The sequence below is a fragment of the Adiantum capillus-veneris genome, chromosome 29 (assembly GCF_014529385.1).
Source record: "Adiantum capillus-veneris isolate H3 chromosome 29, ASM1452938v2, whole genome shotgun sequence".
Lineage (NCBI taxonomy): Eukaryota > Viridiplantae > Streptophyta > Polypodiopsida > Polypodiales > Pteridaceae > Adiantum > Adiantum capillus-veneris.
Genome location: NC_140959.1, coordinates 106,289,344 through 106,316,731, shown reverse-complemented (window position 1 = coordinate 106,316,731; position 27,388 = coordinate 106,289,344).

The following is a 27,388-nucleotide window of genomic DNA, read 5'->3' as shown; positions in this document are numbered from 1 at the left end:
ATTTAAAGAGATAGATCCATCAGCAATAGCAGTTACTTCATGGGATCAATGTAAGTCTCATTATAACATTACAGATGAGATTTACAAATCTCTCTTCACGAGTTGTACGCAATGGCTAAATCTCCTACTACAAGAAGGAAAGGAGAAAGAGCCAATTCCTGAGATCACTAGGGGATATGTGTGCTACCATATACATGTGGTAGTGATGTGTGTGAACACACTAGGACCACCGGGGCATTTTTTCCCTCTTTAGGAGGTTTTTTCCCCCGTGCATTGTATATACGCCCATCACTCTAGGGCTATCTATCTTTCCATTGCACACTAAGTAACACACTCTCTATTGTGTGCCTTGAGCTTCCTTCGTCTTCTCCAAGCTGTGTGTGTTTCTCTGCAACCCTAATTCCAACAATTGGTATCAAAGCAATTCACGTCCTCCATGGCTTAGTCGCCAGCTGCTCCAGCACACGCCTACTCACTTTCTTCGATTTCAGTGAGCTTTGCGAGCGTTCGCAGGTCGAAAAATATTTTGGGAGATCTCATAGAGCTTGGTCTGCTTAGAATTTGGATTTGGGCTCATTTCGGCCTCCGTTTCCACTACAGGCAGTACTGCACAGGCTATTTCGTCATTTTGTGCAGATTTTCTATCAGTGCCGTTTTCTTCATAACAGGTGCCTTATAGTCTTCTACGGTTTGTGCTATATAGCACAAGTTGTTCCCGCTCCATTTCTCCTATTTTCGGGCAGTTTTCACATCAGGTGCAGCATTTACCATGGCTGACAACAACAACACAGATGTGTTCAAGATGTTTGCTGTTGAGGACAGGTTGGATGGGGACAACTACCCTATGTGGGCTTATATGATGCAACATGTTCTTGTGTCAAAAGGTGTCTGGAACATTGTGCAAGGCATTGATGTACGTCCTCGTTTTGAGGATGTAGGCGATGTTGAGGATGTTGCAGGTCTTGCTGCAAGGATTACAGCTATTAGAGTTGTTTTGCCTACGGCAGAACAAGCTTGTTGGGATGTTAAGGATGCGCAGGCTCATGCATTGATTGCGTTGTCTGTGAAGCGCACCATTATTCCTCACATCCGTTCAGCAAAATCTGCAAAGCAGGCTTGGGATATTCTAGCAGGTCTTTATGCAAGCCGCAATGAGGCTAAAATTGCTTTGCTGCGTAAAGAGCTGGAGTCGAAGATTATGCATGAGGAAGATGATATGGACAGTGTCAAGGATATCAATGAGCAGCTTATTTCTGCAGGTGAAGTCATTTCAGACAGTTCCCTTGTGCAGACTGTTCTTGATGCCTTACCAGATTCCTACCAGACTTTTGCTAGTACTTGGACACTCATGACCCAAGGAAATCCTGAAGTTGTCAAGTTTGATGCATTATGTACATTGCTGTTGCAAGAGTCACTTTCCAAAAAAAACCGGACTAGACAACGTGCAGTTGAACAGGCTTTTATTGCTTCTCAAAGAAAGGGTGGTAACAGTAATGCAGCCACTTCTTATGATTCTGCTGTGAGTGGCAAAAATTCTGTTCCTAATGCTTCTGGTGGCAGCACTTCGTCTGGCAATTCTGGTGATAAGGGCAAAAAGAAGATGCGTTGCCATTATTGTAAAGCCAATGATCACTTGATCAATTCGTGTCCTAAGTTGAAGGCCAAAGAGGCTAAGAAGAAAGAGGGTGGTTCCACTGCAAATGCTGGTTCCACTACAAATGCAGCCATTGTTGAGTCTTCTGTAAAAGGAGAGTGTGATGCTGACGTTGATGCAGAATGGGTTTTTAGCGCAGATTGCACTTACAATCCTGTTGTCCATGATGCATGCTTGTCAGTTGCTGCAGATTCACATGTGTTGTATTTCGACAGTGGTGCTACAAAGCACATTACCTCACATCGTGAATTGTTTACCTCTCTCGAGTCTGTCTCTCATGGGAATTTAGTCACTTGTGCCAACAACGCCTCTTATCCAGTTCAGGGAGTTGGAAAGATTGTGTTCACTGCTACTAATGGCAGTTCCTTCACACTTGTTGATGCACTTTATGTACCTGGGATCAAGAAGAATCTCTTGTCTGTATCCGCACTTGCTAGACTTGGACTTGTAGTCAAATTTGTGGATGACAGATGTACAGTTCATGATCTCAGTTTTGGTGATGAAATTGTTGCATCTGGGTTTTTGTGCCGTGGGCTGTATAAGCTCACTTTGTATGACAAGTGTGGACAAAATTTTTCAAATGCTGTTGCAGATTCAAGGGCTATTTTCAGATGCAAAACTTTGGCATGCACGTTTTGGTCATCTGAATTTTACCAGTTTGCTGCGTTTGCAGAAATCTGATATGGTTCCTTCTTTGCCACCTCTTGAAGCACCTGTTAAACATGTTTGTGAAGGCTGTATTCTGGGTAAAATGCAGCGTTATAAGTTTCCAAAGGATGGTTCAGTTAGGGCCACATGCAGGTTGCAGCTTGTGCATAGTGATGTTTGTGGGCCCATGCAAACTCCGTCCTTGGGCAATTACTTGTACTTCATGACTTTCATTGATGATTACTCCAGGCATGCATGGGTATTTCCGCTTAAAGCGAAGTCTGAAGTTTTTATGTGCTTCAAACAATTTCTGGCTATGGTTGAAAATGTCTCAAAATGTACTATGGGCACCCTCCGTTCCGATCGAGGGGGGGAGTATATGTCTCATAATTTAATGCATTTCTCGCTAGTCGTGGGATAAAACACCAATGTACAGTGCCTTATACACCTCAGCAAAATGGTGTTGCTGAGAGGAAAAACAGGTCACTAACGGAAATGGCACGATATATGGTCAAAAGTCAAGCTTTGGCGCATTCTTTTTGGCTTGAGGCCATCATGTGTGCCACTTATGTACTTAATAGGTGTCCTACGAAAGCTTTGCAGTCTATTACTCCATATGAAGCATGGCATGATAGAAAGCCTTCTATTGACCACATGCGTGTTTTTGGCTGTTTGGCATATTCTTTGGTGCCACAAGTGCAGCGCAAAAAATTGGATGATAAGGCTGTCAAATGTATTTTTGTTGGTTATAGTGCTGAAAGCAAAGGTTACAGGTTGTATCATCCGCAAACAAAACGTATTCTGGTTTCACGGGATGTAGTGTTTGTGGAAGATTCTATTCAGCCCTTGCTGTCATGTACTAGAGACAGTAATGTAAGCTCACAGGACATTTATGACACTTTGTTGCCTCTTTTCAGTGGTGGAAATACGAATGTAAGTTTCAATGAGGCAAATGTACAGCCTATGGGGGTTTCTGAAAGTGTTTTAGAACAGCCTATTACTGATGCAGATGTACATGATGTACTTGATGAGGAAAGGGCTGAAAATGAGCAGTCTAGAGGTATGGCGAAATGGCTGGTGCACACTTTGCGTGACAGTAAATTGGATGCACCTTTGTCTAGTCGTACTCGTTCAGGCTCTCGCCATGCATCTTATGCATGAGATTGTTATGCTTTGGCTGTGTCTAGTTTACATGATGTTGAGGAGCCTCTGTCTTTTGATGAAGCACAGAATTCAGAAAATTGGATGGCTACCATGCAATCACAATATGATGCACTTATAGAGAATGACACATGGACTTTATGTGATCTACCTCCTGGCAGAAAGGCCATTGGTACGAAGTGGGTTTACAAGTTGAAACGCAAGCCGGATGGTGAGATCGATCGCCATAAGGCTCGACTTGTTGCAAAGGGTTATGCACAGCAAAAAGGCATAGATTATGAAGAGACTTTTGCTCCCACTTGTCGTATGACTACTGTGAATTTTCTATGTGCATTGGCAACTCATTTTGGTTGGGATGTACATCAATCAAACATTGTTACTGCTTTCTTGAATGGTGACATATTTGAGGAAGTTTATGTAACACAGCCTCGCGGTTTTGTCATAAAAGGACAAGAGGACAAAGTGTGCAGATGTAAGAAGGCTTTGTATGGGTTGAAGCAATCTCCTCGTGCTTGGTATGAGAAATCTGACACTCATTTGGTTAAACAAAGCTTTCGTAATAGTTCAACAGAAAGCACATTGTATGTAAAGCGTGAGGATGATGTATTTCTCATTGTGATTCTTTCTGTTGATGATTTGCTGATCACTGGACCAAATGAGAGACATATTGCTGAATTTAAGGCTGATTTGAATGCTACTTTCAAGATGAAAGATTTGGTGCTTCTGCATTTTTACTTGGGTATACAGTTTAAGCACTGTGATGGTGGTATTGCCTTGTGTCAGAAAAGTTACATAGAGACATTGCTATGTAAGTTTGGACTTGAGGATTGCAAACCTATTGCCACTCCCATGGAAACAGGTTTGAAGTTGAGTATACATGATGTTGGCGATCGTGCTGATGTCACTCTTTACCAAACTGATGTTGGCTGCCTCATTTATGTATGCAACACGAGGCCAGATATTCAGTTTGCAGTCTCGCAGGTCAGCAGATTTATGCATAGCCCAGGGTCTAAGCATTGGCTGGCTGTCAAGAGGATTTTCCTCTACCTTAGTGGCACTTTACATCTTGGCTTGTTTTATCCCAAGGGGGGATCATTGCCGCCAGACTTACATGCTTTTTCGGACTCAGATTGGGCTGGTTGTTTTGACAGGAGAGTGTCCACAAGTGGTTTTTGTTTCATGCTTGGTAGTTCATGTATATCATGGTTGAGCAAGAAGCAACCTACTGTGGCCACTTCGAGTTGTGAGGCTGAGTACAAGGCAGTCTTCACAGCTACGGTTGAGTGTGTATGGCTCAGACGCCTTATGGTTGATTTGGGTGTTTGACAGGACACTGCCAACACTATCTACACTGACACTCAGAGTGCATTGGCAGTTGCGAGGAACCCAATTTTTCATGCTCGCACAAAGCACATTGAGGTGCATTACCACTATGTCAGGGAGAGGCTCTCAGCAGGAGAGATCAGCTTGGCTTATGTGCCAACACAGGACAACCTTGTAGATCTTTTCACAAAGGAATTGTCTCGTGAGAATCTTGAAGCTTTCTGCAAATCTTTGGGCTTACTCCCCTTTGTGGATTGATCCTATCCTCAGGGCATGGAACTTCCCTTTACTCATGTGCCAGCTCTCGTTCACCGCATCACTCCAGGGGGGATTTGTTACCATATACATGTGGTAGTGATGTGTGTGAACACACTAGGACCACCGGGGCATTTTTTCCCTCTGTAGGAGGTGCTTTGCCCCGTGCATTGTATATACGCCCATCACTCTAGGGCTATCTATCTTTCCATTGCACACTAAGTAACACACTCTCTATTGTGTGCCTTGAGATTCCTTCATCTTCTCCAAGTTATGTGTGTTTCTCTGCAACCCTAATTCCAACAGTGTGCAGTGGATCATTGCACAAAAGAATGGGACTTCTAGTTTAGAATTCATTTTACCATGGAGAATCAAGTGTGTTGGAAAGAATCTGGAAGGCATTGAGTTTCTCTGCAGTAAGAATAGCTCTAAAATTCGTGTTGGTGTTTGCATCATAGACACAACACACAAAAGTCTTACATCTAGTGGTTGGAGTGCTGCCCAATTTGGTAAAGTAATTGATGGAGTATGTGGGGTAGCACATCAACCATCAGAGTTTTTAATTGCCGGCTTAGTCAAGTATCAGCATGCTGCTTCCCTAGAGAAGGCAATTTTTGAAAAAGCTAAATGGTATGAAATGCACGTTCTACCTTTGAGCTCCTTAATGGGATCAGAGACCATCCAAACATGTGCTCTTCGCGAAGTAATTTTTGGGGTTTGGGCATTTTTCAGTCAAGGAGAGCAGTACACCAACTACTCTAGTGTTAAAGAGTCATTGTTGGAGCCAATGCATGCATCAATGACGACGAGTATGATGCTGTGACCACGGCCAAATCTTTTTTTGTACGTCGTGCAACGAAATGCATCTGTCTCAAAGAAGATGATCAAGTGATAGACATCTTCTCATTAGGCTATGGGACTAAAGAGGCACTACAACAACAGAGAAAGGTGATATCAGTTGCATGTAGTAGTGATCAAATGACGCAATTGGAATCTATTTGCCATTCCATAGTGGAAGAAGACCTTGATCTTAGAAGGTGGACAGGTGTGGATAACATAGAGAAAGTCAATGCCAAGGATTCAGAGGAAGAAGAAATTGAAGAACCATTGGATGCAAGTGCTGAGGTCATTCTAGAAATTCTACAGGAAACAGGTTAAGCTAGCTACCCATGATATTAGATTACTGATATTTAGATTATTATTGTTGTCATTTTATTTTATTTGTACCGTCTCAAATCTACCCATGATGTTAAAAACATTGATGTTTGGCTCGTTATTTTTCTCAATTTATTTTCTTTGAAAAAATGTGAACTTGTGAGTTTGAGTTTTTTCACAATAAATGAATTAGACTTAAGTGTATGATATTATATGGACATGTTATGGTAAATAGAATTCTACATTTATATATGGTCATAAGATATATATTATGTAATACTTTAAAGTTAATTGATCATATGAGGTTTGGGAAGAATACACTATGACTTGAGGATCATAGAGTTCTTTGTAGACAAGACACCCTATGGCCCTAGGGCCATAGAATCCCCCAAAAGAAAATGGGATACCCTAAAACCTTACAAATGTAGGGTGATTACACTGAGTCTCTAAAAGGGAACATAAGCATCTGGGTTACTCTATAGCCTTATGCCCATAGGGTGTTAACATAGAATCCCCCAAAAGAATTTGGCTACCCTACAACCTTACGGATAGGGTGATTATACAGAGTCTTTAAAAGGGTACATAAGCATTTGGGCTAGTCTACAGCCTTAAGGCCATAGGGTGTCAACACAGCTATCCTACAATCTTATGTATATAGAGAGATTACATAAAGTCTCCAAACGGGCACATGAGTATTTGGGATATTCTAGAAGGAAACATAAGTTATCCAAGAGAATTTGGGATACCCTAAGGCCTTAGGGCCATAGGGTGGTGACATAGAATCTCCACAGGGGTACTTAAATCACCCCATGGATACAAATCACCTAGCTCTTATGGACACATATTATAAAACATCACATGACACCCTATAACCTTTAGACCATAGGTTGGTTATTCTAGGTCACCTAAAGACTCTTTAAGTGTTTCAAGAACATTTTTTGTTGGCCTTATATCTTGTGTCCATATCTAGGTGTCTATTGAGAATGAAATAAGCTAGAAAAAACTAAAAAGTATTTAGTCCTCAAAATTCCAAAATGAGAGTTTGAACAATTGATGTATGATCATTTTTTGTTGGGTGTAAGTCCTTCTATTGTGAATTGATGGTGTAAGAGTTTGAAATAATCATCTTTGTATTGCAACTAACTAGATTAAACATATTCGCTTTGAAATAATTATCTTTGTATTAAAACTAACTAGATTAAACATATATTCAATAAATTTTGTAAATGCCAATTGATTGCTTAGATAGTAAACATCAAGTATAAATGGTTATTGAAGAATTTGTCCTTTGGATTATGTGAAGATTTAGTTCTTTGATTGTAACAAGATTTTATTCAAAGATATAAAGTGCGAGTATTTTGTTCCAAACTATGATTTTGTTTCTCTTCTAGATGATGCAGAGAATTGGAATTTATATCTTGAATTTTTTTCAATAGAGGGAAGCTAGGACTAGTAGAATTTTTTAGCTTGTCATGTAGCAATCGGAACATTGTATCAAGGTTTATTGCAAAGAAATGATTGCATAATGTATAACCATTGTTTAAGTTTGTGAATTAGAAGTAGAAGGCAATGCAAGTTCCAAAACATGGGCAATGCCATAAGGAGAATCCAACACAAATACTTTTGCCCCTCAGGATTTGTAAATCAAAGTGCATGGTGAGCCGGACCTTCCATCCACCAACAGATCAATGCATTTGTGAATTACAATACTTGCAAATTTGATTTAAATGTTTGAATGTTACGATGATATTTGAAGGCAAAGACCCCTTCAACTGTGTGGCAAAGCAACAAATGTATGATGTATGATAATGATTCAATTTTGTATATCGTGTTGCATATTTATCGCAGTATTAACTTACACATTTTGCTAGCATAGAGGACACCCTATGGCCCTAGGACCATAGAATGCCATTATATCCCATGTACAATTTCTCTTTTACCATAGAGTACGTCTTATGGATCTAGGGTCATAAGACGCCAACATAGTGCATAAATGGCTTCTTATAAGTATACACGTAAACATAGTGCATAGAGGGAATTTTACTAGCATAAAAACCGCCCTATGGCCTTGGGACCATAGGGTGCCAACATAGAGCATAGAGGGCTTTTTATTAGAACCTTGTTGCCCTTGGGACACCATAGTGCCATAAAGTGGTTTTTGTATATATAGTAGAGAATTCTCACACACATGATACCTTGGTCACTATCTAGCCCTTGGACCATATGATAGTAGCATAGAGAACACCCTATAGCCCTAGAATTTCCTTCTATCCCTAGCGCCATACACTGCCAACATATAGTATACATGGTTTCTTCATAGAGCAAACCTTTTAGCCCTACACTATAGAGTGTAAACCTAGACCTATAATGTATCATACTAGCATAGAAGGCACCCTATGACCCTGAGGCCAAAGAGTACCAATTTAGCGCATAAAGGGTCTTTTCGTAAGTTGAAGGGCACCTTGTGGGCCTAGGCAGCACCCTATGGCCCCAGGGCCATAGGGTGTCAACATAGTCAAATGGGGTGTAAACTTAGAGCATAGAGGGTTTCTTACTATCATGGAGGACACCCTATGTCCTTGGTACCATAGGGTGCAAACATATACCATGGAGGGTTTCTTGCTAGCATAGAGAGCACCCTATGGCCTTGGGGCCATATGATTCCAACAAAGAGCATAAACGGTTTTTTGATAGCATAGAGGATAGCTTATTTCCCTGGGGCCATATGATATAAAAATAAAAGCGTCTTAAGAAAGGCACCTAGGCCACTAAATCACCATGGGGCCATAAGGTGGTCTTTATGGGGAATGCTCCTAAAGGATTCCTTGGCTATCCTATGGCCTTTGGCTACCAACATAGAGTTTAGATGGTTTCTTACTAACATAGATCTCACCTTGTGGCCTACGGTCTTTAGATGCTAATATAGAGTTTAAGTGGTTTCATACTAGGCGTAAGGGGCACCCTATGGCCTTGGGGCCATAGAGTGTCAATGTAGAGTGTAGAGGTTTCCTTTCTAACATAGAGGGCACCATGTGGCCTAGGAGCCATTTGATACACCCTATGGCCCGAGGGCTGTAGGTTGCCAATGTAGACAAGGTTTCTTAGTAGCATTATAAAGGGTACCTTGTGCCCCTCAAGTCTCCATAGGGTGCCAACATAGAGAGTAGAGGGTTTTGCTTAATAGCATAGAGGACATCCTATGGCCTTGGGGCCATAGGGTTTCAATATTGAGCATAGAGGATTTCTTACTAGCATAGAGGCTACCTTGTGGCCCTAGGTCCATAGGGTGCAAACATAGAGAATAGAGGATTTCTAACTATCATAGAGGGTACCTTGTGGCCCTAGGTCCATACGGTGAAAACATAGAGCATAGAGGATCATTTGTTACTAGCACATAGGGCACCCTATGGCTCAAACGTCATAGAGTGATAACATGTAGCATAAAGGGTTTCTTACTAGCATAAGAGGCAGACCTTGTGGCCCTCGAGTCATAGGGTGCCAACATAAAGCATATATGGTTTCTTACTAGTGCTCATAGAGGGCATCTTGTGGCCCTATGACAACCCATGGCCTTAGGGCCATAGGGTGACACATAAATAAAGTACCATATGGCTTTGAATCCATATATCTATTTATATGTTGAGACCTCCCAACAATCCTAACCCTATGGCCTTGAGGCCATAAAAAGACATATTTTGGATTATCTTAAAGTCATAGAGATATCTACAAAGAGAACAGTATGGCCTGAAGGCCATAAGAAACTTAGTCAAGTAAATCATCCAATGCAAGAAGATCATGGCAATAGAAAATGAGACTTCTGCTCTAGAACTTAAAGGCATAAATGTTTCTCCAAGTATACTTCTAGGCGCCACCATCATGGACAAAGAACTAATGTAGCTAGATAAAGATTAGAAATCTCTAGACAATAAGGAACATAAAAATAAATTCATTGTAGATGTCTTGTTAGTTAGTAAATTTGCTATTTGCGATTAGTTTTTTCTAAGAGTGTGACAAAAAAGAGTTATCAAAATGTAGATACTTTGGAATCTAAAATTAGGTGTTCTTTAAACTTGCAGTCCTTCAACAAGATATTGCGGCTGACAAAGTTTTACTCAAGATTGTTGGTATAGAGGATGCTAATGCCATTGACCCTACTGAGAAAGATTCTATCAATCTCCATGTCAACCAAATAGTTTCTGACGAAGATGAAAAGAATCTACAAGTCTTTGAAGGTCGACTGCTACAACGACTGGAGATAAATTTAAAGAGTAATCCAATGGAAGAAGACAGTGAAAGTTCCAGAACATGTGCAAGGGAAGAAGAAGAATCCAATGAAAATATTCTAGTAGCCCAAGAGTTGGGAATTGGATTGCATGACATCACAATGGAAGTAGAAGGCAATGGAAGTTCTAGAACATGTGCAACGCCAGAAGGAGAATCCAACACAAATATTTTAGCACCCCAGGATTTGGAAATCGAAGTGCATGGTGAGTCAGACCTTTCATCCACCAACAAACCAATGCTGACTATAATAGTGAGCTTGTGTGGATTGTTCCTGAGGAGATGCTGGCAAAAGTCTAAGAAAATGAAGAGCTTAAAGTTTGGACATGAGCATATTGTTCTTAGTCCAGGATGCATTGAGTTTTTAAAGGCTCTATTTAGCAATTTCAATGTAGGGATATGGTGAGCTGCTAATGACATGCATGTTATGGACATCATCAAGATTTTAGAAAAAGAAGCTAAAGAAAAATTTCCATTCTTTATGATCTGGGGGCAAAGCCAATTTCAACCATGCGTAGAATCAAGGATCACTCGCTTAGATAATCCAAGAGTAGAAGCACTTTTCAAACCGTTGGCTATTGCATCATCAAAATTTGGGCTTGATGCAAGAAGATTGCTTCTTGTAGATGATGAACCATTAAAGGGATGTGTGAATCCTGCAGTGAATTGTATTTTTCCACCATCATTTAATGTTGATAATGAGGAGGATAATATCCTCCTTGGGGAGCTGCTACCATATATCAAAGCTCTCAATCATGTTAATGATATTCGCACAGTTACAGGGTCTCATTTATATGGACAAGCACCCATTGCTCAAGGTCATGAGCTTTATAACCGTATACACAAGGTTGTTGCAGAGTGGGAGGAGAGAAATCTAATTTTTCTAGGAAAAACCTACTCCACGGGAAGGCTACAAGAAGTTTCTCGTCCTCTTCACGATGAGAAAGTTACAACATCTAGCACTAGTGGAATGTCCACTCGAAGTCAAGACAAGAAACTTTCAGCACGTGATCGAGAAAAAGTAAGGGTCTTAAATAATATCAAATCATTATCAGCCTTGAAAGGTACAGAAGCAATCATGCTTGCCCAAAAATTTGGATACAAGGAGCCTGTGATCAAAGTACATGAAGCCAGGAATTATATAAAGCATCTAAAAATTCAGTATGATCTCAAATAGCCCTATATCAAGAAATGATGGAGCAATGTTTTGTAACATTTTGTCATTTACAAAGATCTTTATGTACTCAAAAACTTTGTTAGAGTGCTTAGGGTTTCAAGATATATGAAGATGTAAATGATGAATAGTTTTTTAAATTGTCTTTCAATACTATAAGTAACTTTTGAGTTTCATGTGCCAAATGCTCATTTTTTAAAAAGCTTTTATAGTTGTTTGCTTTGAAATTTGAGTTCATTGTGCCATCAAGGACAATCTACATGCTCATAAGGTCAAATCTTGCTCTATAACCTTGGGGGAATTTCACTTTATGGTCTCAACACCCTATGAATCTAAGGCCATAGGGTCATAGTTTGGCATGTGTTCTTGCATAGGACTTACTAAGTGTAACCACAAATTAGCACCCTATGTCCCTAAGGTCTTCAACACACTTAAGATCTCTATATTAACTTTTCTTTTTTAATCATTTCAGGGCTTCTAAGAAAAAATGTTTTGCTATTAGATTATCACAAAATAGAGGATCTCCCTTTCATATTACATCAAATATCACATTCAAACCAAGAGCAATGGTTTCATTATCTACCAACATCTTTCAAACAGGACAAAAGAACGCTTATCTTGGAATTAGAGGGTGTGCTTCTTGCAACATTTGAACATCAATCAAGGCCAACTTGGACCAAGTACATGTGCATTGTAGAAGATAACAATGAGGTGTATGCGGTGCGTCCAGATACAGAGTATTTCTTAAGATTTTGCTTTGACTTGTTTTCCTACACAAAGTCACAAATTCAAGATGATTATGGATAACCGGTGCTGACAAAATTCAACTTTCATGATCGGTTACAAAAGAGCCTATCACAAAAATCTTTTGACCATATGGAAGCTATTTGATTATTTAGATGGGGGCAACACTATAATATTTGATGATAGTCCATATCGAGTGATGTGGAATATGCAAGGAACTTATATGATTTTTCCAAAGTTTTGGAACCAACCTACTCAATTGCTTCAAAGTTTTTTAAAAGATGAAATTGTTCCATGGTTATGTGGATGGTTGTATGCTAAAGATAAGAGAGTATATACCATAAGAAATTTTGTAATGTTCCATCTTGATCCTGAGACTCACTATGTAATGCAATGTTATATGTCTCAAAGGACTCAAAATCTCAAGAGAAGGAGGCCATTTTAAGTGTACTAGTTAAGTATTCTAAATACCATCTACCAAGTATTTGGCAATGTGTACTTTTCAAAATTTAAACTTGATGGAATGTTGTGGGATATCTTGAAACATCTTTAAACTGTTTTTTTAATGAAGTGCATCCTATTGTCAAGAGACTTCTCTCATTCAAGTTCTTTGGTTTCATTGTTTGATGCTTCTATGGTATTGTTAACTTTTTCTTCTTATTAATTGTCTTTATTAAGTGATCCAAACAATCAGAATGTTCTTGACATTTGGTAGTGTTACAAAATGGTGTTTTTTGAACACCCTCAATCTTGGAGATATCATACTCTTTCTAGTTAGTACTTTATTGTACATGCGATGAAGACCATCATTTTTATGAAACTGTCAAGTTGGTGGTAATCTTTATGTTTATACTTTATACTATTTTGACATAATCAATGTATAGAATTCGTATTATTCACATCAAATGGTGTTTTTAAACACCTCCTTTTTTTGAGACACCATCTCTAAAACCTTTGAGTGAAGTTTTAACACTAGGTTGGTAATGGGACACTTTTATGTCCTGGGACACTTTTATGTCCTGTTAAGTGACCATTTTCCTTGAATTATGTCAAGAATTTCAAAATGTATTTTGAGGTTCTATCCGTCTAGAAAGTTGTCTCATGAGCTAAAAAAAACTTGACATTTTTTTGGAATATCAATTCCATCTTTAACCTTGTCCTTGCACAACATTTCACAACCTAAACTGTGTGAAAAAACGGATCCTGTTTTTGGCTTTTTTCAACTTTTTGCAACTATACCACTCTAGAATTCATGTTTGTGAGGTCTATAATGCTAGATAACTATCTTTAGTAGTCCTCAACATGTTGTGATGCTTCTAGGGAGAAATAAATGTTAAAGTTGTAAGTTATGACCAAATTACAAAAATTGTCAAATCTTGTTTTTTAGCCAATTTTAGCTCTTCTATGATTTTTTTGGTGGCTTTCATGATATCCAAATGAAGTTTTGATTTTCTATGTTGAATATTGTAACATAAAGCGAGTATTCCTTGAGTTTTGGGGCACCTAATACCCTATTTTTCATGGTAGACAACGATGGTTGATTTTTCAATTATAGAAGAAAACGAAACATTCTAGTATATCAAATATAGCTTTTTCAATATTGTTAGTTTCTTGTGACAACTACATGCATTTTGCAGGTAGTAACCATATCTAGTCATAAGGATCAAATTTGGCTAGATATTGAATAGTTTCTATGGGATTATACAACTCATAATGTTGAACCCAATTTTTTCATGTTTGCTGTATTTAGCACTTCATCTTTGTCCCCAAGATTCCCCTTGGTAAGAGATGTATTATTCTTTTGACATGCTCCATGGCTCCTCATGAACCTAAAGGAAAATAGGGAACTAAGAAAACATGCATATATTATTTGTATTGATTGTGGCTATAGAAACTTTGATGATAGGTTTGCAGAATGGTAAAAATTCAACTTTATTGTACCTATTTCTTTTGGCTAAACAAAAAATAGTGAGTAAGAAGCAATCATATGTTCTGATCACCAACCCATTGAAGTTAACTAGGGAATTTATCTCAAGTCCTACAAAAATCCCTAATCTTATTTTTATGCAACAAAACGTAAGAAATGACCGTTTTGATGAAAATGTACTGGTCCATCAACTTTGGAGGCTTGGTGTGACCAAAAGATGAGAAATTTTACAAGTTTCTTATTTTTTCCATGTGTAGTAGGCGTTGAACTATAACCTCATGAAAGGATTCTACAAAATGAGTGGATCTACTATGGTTTTGGAGGTTTTTTTCAAAACCCTGAAAGGACACTTTTATGTCCTATTAGGTTACCAACCTAGTGTTAAAGCATGTACTTGATGTAAAAAATCTTCATCTTAACATTGATTCTTTGGCACAAACTTATATTAGGAGTTTTTATATTGTAGTTTTATGTTAAGAAATAATTTGAAAGTTAGAATTATGATAGTTTATCTAAGTAAGAGCCTCATCTAACTTTGTATAGTTAAATAAAATACCAAATGGAATTATAGGTGCAATAGATGACATCTTATGGTCTTAGGGCCATAGGATACTCTATAGTATTGTTTAGATTTTTTAATTGTTTGTGAACATAGATCATAGAGGGTTTTTCTCACTACTATAGAGGATATCCTATGGCTTTGGGGCCACATGGTCTCATTATTGAGCGTAGAGGATTTCTTACTAGCATAGAGGGTACCTTGTGGCCCTAGGTCCATAGGGTGCAAACACAAAGTATAGAGGAGTTCTTACTAGCACAGAGGGCACCCTATGGTCTAAGGCCATATGGTGACAACATATAGAATAAAGGGTTTCTAACTAGCATACGAGGCACACCTTGTGCGCTTGGGGACATAGAGTGCCAACATAGAGCATAGAAGGGTTTCTTATTGGCATAAACAACATCTTGTGTCCCTAAGACAACCTACAGCCTTAGGGACATAGGGTGGCACATAAATAAAGTCCCATATGGCTTTGAAGGATTGGATCTCTTTATACGTTGGGACCAGCTAACAATCCTAACCCTAGCCTATGGCCTTGAGGTCATAAAGAGACATATTAAAGTCATAGACATGTCTACAAACAGCACCATATGGCGTTAAGGCTATAGGTGCAATAGATGGCATCTCATGGTCTTATAGCCATAGGATACTATATAGTATTGTTTTGACTTTTTAAGTGTGAAATATTAGATGAATGTTGTTTAAAGTATCATGTATTTAAAACTTGATAGCATGCTACAAAACCATGACCAAGTATTTTGTTATACATAGATTAAGGTCACCAAATTATTACAAGAGTGTTTAATAGTATTTGACTTTACATATTATCTTTTTTAATTGCTGTAATCAATCTATATGCTGCTTTAAAATCATATCAATATATTGGTTTTTTTGACACCTCATTTTTTGAGAAGCTACTTCTAGAAGCATTTGTTGAATTTTGAAAATCACTGATGTCATACAAATCCTCTTTCCAAAAACTATATTGGAGGTTTATTTCTTAAATTTTATAGTAGAGAAATTAAAATAGACTCATACAATCATGATAATTTATCTAAATTAAAGACAACTAGAGCTTAAAAATCATTAAATAACACAATCCTAGCAGACACATTTAGAATTTGGGAAACGGGATTTTCCCAAATTATCTAAAATGGTGTTATGTGATCCTCTCTTTTTCTACAATGGATACTACATCTCTCCGAACCTCGTTGTGGAGTGTTGTTCGATGGCCTAAGCTTCTTTTGTAGAAATCCATAACGAATGACAACGTAATTGACACAAATGAAAGCTATAGTGTTCATGAATAATGGGATCATCTTGATCCTCTAGTTAGAGATGCAATACCTATTACAAGCCCAAAGTTTGAAATGTCAATACGTGAATCTTGGAGAAATCAAAGGGTCCTTTTAAAGGACGACACAATGATGCACACTATGAATGAAGGGACCATCTTGTATGTATTTCCACATGATTATGTCAATTTTCAAGTACTTGGTGATGACTTTGTGGGTTTAGGTATTGAAAGGGAGAATGCAATCAGTGAGAATACGTCGGAAGTGGGAAGCATTACTTTGCTAAAGTGGCCCATCCAACAGAAAACCATGTTGGATGGGAGCCCACTACAATGCTTGGTTCCTGTTGATGGGATGCATACTAGATTTGAGGATGTATCCAATGATGACACTGTTGAGAAAAATCTTGATGGTAGTGTTGATGCCCCTTTGCTAAGGAAGAGATAATACAGTTTCATCTACAAGACTCAAAAAGTGCAAGTAGCACCAGTTTCTACTTTTTATCTTTCAGCTCAGTCAATTCAAAGGGTTTTATACATTGATTGTTGTGGAAAAAAATGATGTCAATTTGCTGATCATGATTTGAGTCTCAAAAAGCACACACAAAGTATCTATATGATGTTTTGTCTATATGCTAACAGAAAGATGAGAAGATGCGATACCAATTCAAGATAAATGGCTCTATTTTTGTTGTAGAGCATAATATGAGCTACATGGAATACCAAAGACATCATTTTACTGCTACAAGGAAAATTTTGAAAATGGTGCACACCAATATGTGCATGATGGTAGCATATGTACATTGAGAAGAGGACTTCAACATACTAGTTTAGCAAGAGCACTATTAAATGAATTTTTGCATAACAACTCTGAGAAGATGCCACATAGAAGCAGAACACTAGTAGATGGCTCAAGAGAGACTCAATTAGTGATTCCATCAATGTACAAACAAGTTGAGATTTTCAGCGAAATCAACACAACACTAGGCCAAATGGGCTATGAGAAGAAGTTATCTCAATCTTCTTTTGGTAGAATGTGGAACAAAGAGTATCCACATGTCACTTTAACAAAGATAAGTGAGTTCTCTAAGTGCAATGTCTATAGTTCAATCAAGGCAAGTCTAGAAGCTAAACCTTCTCTTGAAGAGAAAGCTCTTCTCTTGAGAGAAAGAGAAGTTCACATGGCACAACAGAAGAGTTGTAGGCACTTATATTATGCATGGCGCACATATTCAAAAACTCAACCACAAAAGTATGTTTGTATAATCCATGATAAGATGGATCAAAAGAAGACTTCCATTCCTAGATTACACATTGATCCTAAGGGTGTGGATTCAACATACAATTTGAAGGTGTCTTTGATAGGTATGATCACTCATGGCCATGCAGAAGGTCACTTTGTCTTGAATGGTTTGTGACCAGTTGATCCAAATCTTACAATTGGCTCAATTGCTAATTCTTTACATAACTTAGAGAGGATAGATAAGCATCCTCTTGGTGATCTGGAAAAAAATGGACTACCAAGGAGTAGTATCTCTCTACTACATGCTTTGAGCTCAAGGGATGCTTTAGACCACCACAACTTGAGTGATGGAAAAGTGCCCATCATGCAACCATAGGTACCTACAAAGAGGAATCGGGGTCAAAATTTTGCAAGTTGCCAAAGAACTTGTTACTACAATTGGATAATTGTGCAGGGGAAAAGAGAAATCAATACTTATTTGCCTATTTGTTGCTTGTTGCAAGGCGTGTTTTCAAAAACATCCAACTAAGATTTCTCATGGTTGGCATACACATAGATGCCATGTTCAGTAAGTTTTTAGAGAAATTGAGATTTACACAAATATTTACTTTGTCACACTTGATGGATACATTACGAAATAGCTCATCTTCATCTCCGGTCCCATTTTTGCTTGAAAAGGTCTCTATTTCAAGAAATATTGATGGTTATCTTTGTGATGGACAAGCCATACTTGTTGGACATTCCAAACCACTTCAATTCAGGTTTTTTATGCAAGATGAGACACCAATGATGCAGTATAAGGCACATGTAGGTGTGTCAAGTTGGAGTGGTAAGCATTCGCATTTGGAAAACAGACACAGAAGGCAATGCAATGTTGCCACATGGAGATCCACCTTTGGTGCCAATGGCAGAATATGTCAAGGCTCACGAAGAAGTGATTTTAGGGTTGAAGAATTATATTAAGTTCTGGCAAAATGTAGGGAATGGTTCAAATGTGCCAGGATATTATAGAGCTATGATAGATTACTAGAGTAAGGTGATTGACGATCTTGGAAAAGCAACCATATCAGAGGGAGGCTTGTATGAAAATTTTTGGCCAACAACTCAGGACTCTTGTCACATACAATCCACTACAATCAGCAAAAAGATTCCTAGGCCTTGAAGAGTTGAATGATCTTTTTTGTGGTCCTCAATGCGATAGACCAAGGGAAGAGTTTGACCCTATGTCTGATGTGCACCAAGGTGACTTTGTTATGCTAGCTCCAAGTGACATGGAAATCTATCGAGTTTTGATCGCAATGGCTTTATCAGACATTGATAACGAGCCTACATCACAAACCTACAAAAAAATTTGATTCAATAATGGGAACCTTGTGCAAGAAAGAGTGGGATGTGTGGTTACTCATCTTGTTAGCCTCATTGGCCTCATGGATTTGCTTCCACAGATTGTCTAGACCGTTACAGTCCTTACCCATTTCTGTCAATGTTTTAGGCTGGAACCTGTCACTTGCCTCATCTGTTGTATTTGGCACTATGATAGGTTCTCCTCTGGACTCATAGGCATTAGTGATTCTTTCCTTTGTTTCTACTTGTTCCTCTAAAGTTGGTTGGATAGGGGTTGGAGCTGGTGCTTCATGCCAATTTGCAGGTTTACCTAGCGGATCTTCCATCAATGATTGATCTATTTCAATCATCTTTTTACACATTTCCAACCTTTGTTTTTCTATTTTTGCATATGGATAATTCATCCACCTTTGCTCCTAGGTTTGGTTCTTTTTGAATCTGGCTTCATAAGCTTTTAGAAGCCCATCCAACTGCTCATTTACCTTGTCTGCCAGTACAAATCCTCCCGATCCTTCACTTTTGGGCTTTTCTATTTCCTTGGGTGATATGGTTGTCGTGGTGTGTGAACTTAAGCTAGCTAGATCCTCTAGCCGCTCTAATCTATCCTTTGTATGTTTTAACTCCTCGGATAGAGCTGTTTGCTCTCGTTCTTTCCTCGCTTCTATACGCACCTTTCTAGCTTTCTAAGTGCTTCTCTGATTTTTTGTTTTTGAACTTTGGGCATCAATTTTTGGCTCTTCCATTATGGGTTCGTTCGTCATTCTTTGAGCTTGGACTCGTGTCACCGCCTGAATAGTTATGATTGTTTCATTTTCTTACCCTCCACTAGAAGGTACTATTTCTAGCATGTTCAAGGTGGTTTTTGCTCCTTCGCTCGGGTTTTTAGGGAAATTGAGAATCAGCTGAGTAACTCCACATTCGGTGCAATATGCATTGACTCTAATGATTTCATCGTGAGGACAGTCTCTTAGCCAATGGTCTCCACCACACTTGTAGCAGGGTCCCTTGGGTTGTTGAGGTGCTCCTTGAGCTCCCCTTTGGGGGTATGCATGTCTCTGACTGCCCATGCCTCCATTGGCTATGAACAACAATGTTCGTTCATCTAAGCTATATCTTCCTTCTCCTGCTGTCTGTGCAGTTGTTGGTGGTCCTGTACTTCCTATCATGCTCCATGGTTCTGGTGTCAAGGGCTCTTCCGGTGGATAATAGACAGAGTTTTTCCACATATCCATTGGGATCTTCATAATATGCATGCATAGGCACCAAATCCTTATCCTCTAATTCGATTACGGTGGGTGTGTATCTTATACCAACTAGTCGTAATCCTGGTAGGGGTGGTTGTTGTCCCAACACTGGTTGTGGTCTTTCTACACCTACAGGTCCTGGTAGGTTGCCTCCTTGATACCTAGGCATCGGTGGAACTTGAGGAGAAGCTACCTGAGCTTGGGGAGCGTAGGGTCTCTCTCTCACACATCCTTTGTTATAATAACATTCTTTTGTCCCATGGTTTGTCCATTTTTGTTCAATAGCACACCACTTGGGCTGTTTAGCCTGGGGTTTGGCGTACAAGTTAATCTTTTTTACACTTCATCTACAAGCAGCTCTTGGTTTACAACTACTTCTCCTTTTGGTACTGTCTTAGAAGACTTGCTTCCACTTTGTTGTGAAGATGAACCGTCGTCAAGGTCCTTGAACTCCCCCTCTTTGTAGAATGCACAATTGTCCACAAGGTAAAGAGCCTCCTTGGTCAACTCATTCAACATCGTGCTCCTCTTCATATGTAAGTATTTATGGAGATCTGCATTCCTTAGTCCTTGGATGAATATAAGCATAAGTCTGGACTGAGTTGGCAGTTCTTCCACAGGACAGAACTTAACATATCTTTTTAGTCTTAGGGCTTCTTTTCGTACACATTCCCTATCGTTCTGTTTGAATTTATGGATTTGTGAGACGGTATTATGAGCTATCCCCCTTTGTGAGAATTCCTCAATAAACTCATCAAACACTTCCTCCATACACTCAAAGTCTCTATGCTCTACAGAGTCAAACCAAGTAGCAGCATCATCCTCTAGGGTTAGTCCAAACCCTGCAAATTGGGTAGGGAAGTCTAACACCTCTTCAGCTCTAATTACATGCACAAAGGTTGCTACATGATCTCTTGGGTCTCTGTTTCCTGTGTATTTCTTGTTTATCCATTTTTGCACTTGAGAAGGTCTAATTCTATGATGGTCTACAAACCTCATCATTGGATCTCCACGTCCTAATCGATATACCTCCTCAGGTCTCTTGTAGTAGGCTAGTTCCTCTCCCAGTGGTGTTCCTAAGCCATAATTTCTAACAGTTCTCGCCAGAGATGGTTCATCTCTTCGAAGTCGTCCTATGGGTGGTCCTCCAAGCTCTGTTGACCCTTGAGTCTTTGGCTTACTCTCTCCTTGATGCCTTGAATAGAGTGGTGGTTCTTGCAGATCCCTTAGCCCTCGTGCGGCTTGATAACCATCTCAATTTCGGTCTTGCTCCATTGTTGTTGACTGTCGAAGCCATGCCTGCAATGATGGCTGGTTTGCTGGTTGGTTTTGGTTGTTGAATGCCTGCTATCAGGTGGAATGTGAGGTAGCATCATACTCTTCAGAAAAGGGATTTGCTGACTTGCTTGGGGTGTAGGTGGCTCTTGGCACTTCCTCAGGGGCATATGCTAATGCTCCTGGACATGTTGCCTTTTCTACCTCGTCTAGTAGAATACGTTGGTATTCTCGTCCGTATCTATCAACAAAAACTATACCCTTCCCCATAGCAGCTTCATAAGAGAATAAGTAAAGAACCTTGTCTTTGCTTAATTCGTTCAAGTATGGTTCTTTGCTGCGAAAGTAAGTGACTATCCCCTCACTCTCATGCTTGTAGATTCCCACGTTCTCATTATAAGTTGGAACCCTGGTTGTTTTCTTATCATACATAAAAATAGCTCCAGGCCGATCAATGTTTGGTGGCGATTCTTGAGCTTCTAAAACCATTTTCCCTTTTGCCACGTTATCTCCATATCTGTTGTAATCTTCAGAGTTATTGACTATCAGATAGTGGGTCCCCTTTTTGTCTTAGAATCTATCTCCATCATCATAGACTCAAATTATATCCAATGTCTGAGCCGGACTCTCTTCGATACAAATGCACTTGCGTCCTCGATAGTCAGAATAGACTAGGGCTCCCCTCGAGCTTGTTCCCTCTAAGAAGATCACAGTAATCTTGGAATCATTCAAAGGATTTAGGGAGGTGCTTCCTCCTGGCATTGGTCCGTCATAGGTGAAACCTCCTGACTGTTGACTACCCATCATGAAGAAATATTTGTTTGACGAAGTATCAGTATCACTACCTTCCTCAATAATTGGTGCTAGTGGATCTAGCCTTGCCTGAGTTACACTCTCCTCGGTGGACACTAAGCTACCTTGGCCACCTGCCACCTTCTGGTCTCTAAAAATGTATCTTCCTGATCTTAAATTCATCAAACTTATCAATGCAATTGACCGCAAATCGAACCACTCACCTGGCAAAGGATCAGTGTCCGCACAACTTCTTGCTTTGCTATTGAATATACCTGTACACAAGCGTTTAATTTTGGCAATCAAATCAAAGCATTTATCTGCTATAGGTTATCTTAGTAATGATTGGTATAACTGGAGAGTTAATCTCAACTACTACTGTATTTTATACACTGTTGATATTCTGGATTAGGTCTGCTAATCTGGAACCGTACTTCCCTCGGATGTTGGTCAATTTATGTGAAAAAGTCTAAATTTAGTCTTTGCTCCGTCAAATGGACAAACAAGGTCCAAACTCACTTCTCAAAGAAGTTCTGGAACCCTTAATCCAAATAGAATCTCACTATCTAAGCCCAGTCAAATTTTCTCTTCAATAGGACCCAATAGACATCCTACATGTAGGATGTCTCCTGCTTTGTTTTGCCTGGATTTGTGCACTATGGATTCCCCTTGATGTGTTGAGTCCACAGCTAATTTTACTTTTTGATTTGGACACCTATAAGATGGTCAATGGATCAAAAATCTGTTTTGACAGCCTGTTGCTGATCTTGATCAGTCTAATCAAGTCCAATTTGGACCAAGATTGACTAGGGGGCTTGCCTTAGACTATACAACACCTTGCTATGCCCACTGTCAGTATCTGGCTTTAATGTCTTTCTTTAGATATTCTACGCGTAGGATGTCTTTTTCATAAGAATGGCTTCAAATTCAAAACACAGGCTTCCCTTGAGTTTATGATTACTTTGGTATGCTCAAAATTAGGTTTGGAGTGAAAAATCACACAGAAGACATCCTACGTGTAGAATGTCTTTTTGGCCTGTTTGACCCCAGACTTGACCCACAGCTTTCCCTTGATGTCAGCAACCCAGTGGTATGCTTAGATTTTGGTTTGGATTTCAAAAGTCCCCAATTTTAGCTATTCTTGCCTTTTTCAGTCAAAAGTGCTAAAGTCTGCTTTGAACCCAATTTTCTCACCCAAATGAGATGAAACCCATCTCAGTCACTCAATATATCATGCAGGTCATGCTCGTGCAACCATCATGTGGTTTTGGTCTTAAAATAATGATGGGCACAATTTGGGTAGGATGTCTTGCAATTTCAGTCTATCTAGCCTTATCCTCTCAAGATATGGTCAAATTTCCACTTTCTAGTTGAAAATACAGTAAACCCCACCTTCTGAACACATTGGTCAACTCAAAGTCCCAAAATTCCCACCAGGTTAGCCTGTATACGCATAGGATGTCTCTTGGCTTGAAATTAAATTTTTTCATGACAGAAATGCTCTTGATGCTCTGCAGCTCTATGAGTAACACTCACAGTAACTTTTGGACTTCACTTAGGCTTTCAAACACACTTTTGCATCTTTTACAAACTTGTGATGAATTTACCAAGAAAGTATATATGCATGAAGTGCTCTAGATCCTGATTCATGATGTCCTACTTACTCTACTCCTACTCATCATGTGAAATGGTGTTAATGGTGTTTTAGCTGCTTTCTGGCCTCTCCAGACTCTCAAGCTCTCCTCTCACCGCTTCTACCACTCCAACTCCTACTCAAGAAATGAACGAATACCTAAAACTATCTTTTTCTACCTAAATTTACCTAAGTCAAAGGATCTAGGCCAGACACACGCTTCATAGACTCCCTCTAAGACCTAGAGAGTCCTCCACCCTCTGATCCTATCTAAATGGAAAACAAGATTCTTGGCAAGCCAAAAATCCCTATCCTCAAGGACTAGTCTTGGTCACCTACCTAAGGTTTTCGTCCTCGGCAACGGCACCAATGTTGGACGGATACGCCGCGACGGACGTCAGCAGAGCGAGAACTCACCTAACAAGATTTGTTAGCTAAGGAAGAAGCTCGAGCGGCAGGCGCATGGAAGCAAGTATAAGGTGTCAACCTACACTCGACCGACTCCTAACTAATTCCTACAGAGGTCTCTACCCAATGTCTTAAGTCACAGCCTTCAAGAGTGCATAAGAGGAAACTTCCTACAACGCTTTCTAGAGCGGAACACCCATCAAAAAATCTCGAAACACCACAGAACTTGAAGGAGACCCTACTAACACCAATAGGTCGCTCTCCCTAAGGTCTATGAACCAAAGTCCCAACCCAAAACACCGGGTGAAAAATCATGTAGGATGTCTGGCCGAAATTTGCAGGTCTTCGTTTCTAAAATCTAAAGTGCCTAATGTGTAGCTCTACTCAATGTGAACGCGTGGATATGATGAAATGCAAAATCGGACAACATATGCTCACCAAATCACCAGATGAATCTCGTAGAAGGAGCTTGCAAAATCGGACCGGACGCGCGCAATGTAGGTATCGGCACATAGCTCTCGTCAGGGGCAACACGCTGGACTTCTCTGCACTCGATTCGGACCATCGGTGCACATGTAGCGTCAAGATGAAGCTCACACTCTCTCTCGTACACAGTACGCTCACTCACAGACTTCAAAACTTCTTCTTTAAAAATGACAAAAGGTTTTTCACTAAGGTCAAAAAGTGGTATATATACCTTACAATTCTCAAACCCTAAAGTTCCACATTAACTAACTACTAGAACTGGGATACAATCTGGAAACTTCTATTAAGCCCCAATATTTACAAGGTGAAAATCGGGTTTCCTCAATAAATGAATAATTACAAAAAATGATAATCTTCCAAGTAGTCAGTTTCCATGGGGTGTGTCCAGCTTCTAACAGTGGTACAAATGAGGATATAGGCACCGGTATGAGCATCATTATGCACGCCAGTACAATCATCTATATAAGCGCCGGTATAGATGCCGGTATAGGTGTCGGAAATTCAAGAATCAAAATCTCCTCCAGATCTACCTACACATATACCGACGCTCGTCTTTGACTCTGATAATTTGGCGTCAATATTTGAGTGAGCTCTTGTACTCTCTCTCTCTCTCTCTCTCTCTCTCTCTCTAAGTCATCACACTTATTTATAGCTTGGAATATACACTTTCAAAGGCAATGACAGAGTGCTAGAGGAAGGATTGGTGATCCTAGCCTTAATAGAGTAGATCAGTAGATCTTGGCAGTCAGCCTGATGTTGGCGATGTCGAGAGGGGAGGCGTTTGTAAAAAAGCAGTTCATGACAAGGCTCTATAGAAATGAGTGAGATAGGATGTAAGGTGGCTGACAAGTTGAATGTTCAGTGATAGCAAGGTGGTTGTAGATCATGGTAGCCACTAGCATGCAAGTGCTTCTAGAGCAAGCAATAGTGGCCAAATAAGAGGGATCTAGGAGAGGAGCGGAGGTTTGAGGCATGCAGGGTCAATGGCGGGAAGTCATGGCAATAGGGTGTAAGGTGGCCAGAAACTTGGATGTTTAGTGATAGGAGGGTCAATGCTAGTAGGTCATGGTAGGCAATAGCATGCAAGTGTTTTTATTGTGGGAAGTAGTGGCCAAAGATGAGGTATCCAGGAGAGGAATAGAGTATGAGGCATGCTAGCAAGCACTCTCCTATTCTCGCCATCCACCTTGCCACCATTGCTACATCTTGGTGCCTCCGCCTTCAAAACCGCCCTAGTGCTGACCTGCATCGTTTGATAGAGTGGGGTGTTGGAGAGGAGAGAGTGGCAAGCATTGAATGGGTGAGTGCATGATGTCGACCTCAAAGTGCTTCTAGGGGTGGATGGGAGGTGCTCTAACTAAGGCTAGGGGTAGGAAGCAATGTTTAAGGGCAAGCAGCGGTAGTAGAGAAGGTGAAGGCTTCAATGTAGCACCAAATCTAATAACATAGCCAACCAGATCGGCTTTCAAATGTCTCTCTTATCTCTCTCTTTCTCTCTCTCTCTCTCTCTCTCCCCCCCACATAGGGTATTTTTCCCCATCCAGCCTATCGTGAGCAGCAAACATCTTGAATACATCTTTGTTGTCGTCAGCCATAGCGAATGCTGCACCTCATGTGACAAGAGGAGAAACAAAGTGAGAACAATAAGTGTTATATAGCACAAACCGTAGAAGACTTTAAGGGGCTTGGTATGCAAAAAATGGACCTGACAAAAATTTTGCACAAAATGACAAAAATAGCTTGCATAGTATTGCATGTAGTGGAAACGGAGGCCAAAATGAGTCCGAATCAGAAAGCTGATTCCAAAATATTTGTTGACCTGGGAACGCTCTCCAAAGCTCACAAAATTTGAGAAAAGTGGATAGGCGTGTGTTGGAGCTGCTGGCGACTAAGCCCGAGAGGATGCAACCTGCCGAATATACAATTGTTGGAATTAGGGTTGCAGGAAAGCAAACACAGCTTGGAGAAGATGAAGGAAGCTCAAGGAACACAAAAAAGAGTGTATTACTTAGTGTGCAATGGAAAGATAAGATAGCCCTAGAGTGACGGGTGTATATACAATGCATGGGAGAAAAAAATCTCCTAGCAAGGGAAAAAATCCGTGGCGGTCCTATCTGTGTTTACACACATCACTACCACATGTATATGGTAAAATGACAAGGGATGTAGGAGGCTATAAACATTGATGGCAGGCCCTAAAATTAAACTTTGATTTTTGGCATCTTCATGAGATTCATTTTAATGTATAGAGTTGGAGCACTAGTAGGTCTGTTTTAAGATTCTTGAGACCCTGAATCTAGTAAGATACCATTGAAACTCTTTGGAGGGTCACAATTAGAAAGATGAACATTAAAGGTTTAAGACATCTTGCCCATTTTTGGGACAGCCTTAACAAGATTTCGAAAGATATTGATCAACTAGCCTCTCAAAGATTGTTGGCATTCAAAGTTCTGGAAGAGCTAGACAACTACTGTATGATGGTGTGGGATTCACAATTCGTGTGGAAAGCCTGGTGATGGCCCAAGAGCAAGAAATTTGGGAAACCAGTTTCTAAGGATGTATATCTTTGTCTTATAGTCTTGTCATATTTGTTTTCACCCCTCAACAAGCAATGGGGAAAATAATGGTAAGAGGAAAGAAGGGGGATGATAATGAAGAACTTATGATCTCCTCAATGGTACATGGCAATGAAGTTCTTTTGATGGAGATATTATGTGGGGATCTTCCAACAGGAGTGAAAATTCATGGTAGAGGGATTGGCTTAGATGTAGTGGTTGCAAAATTG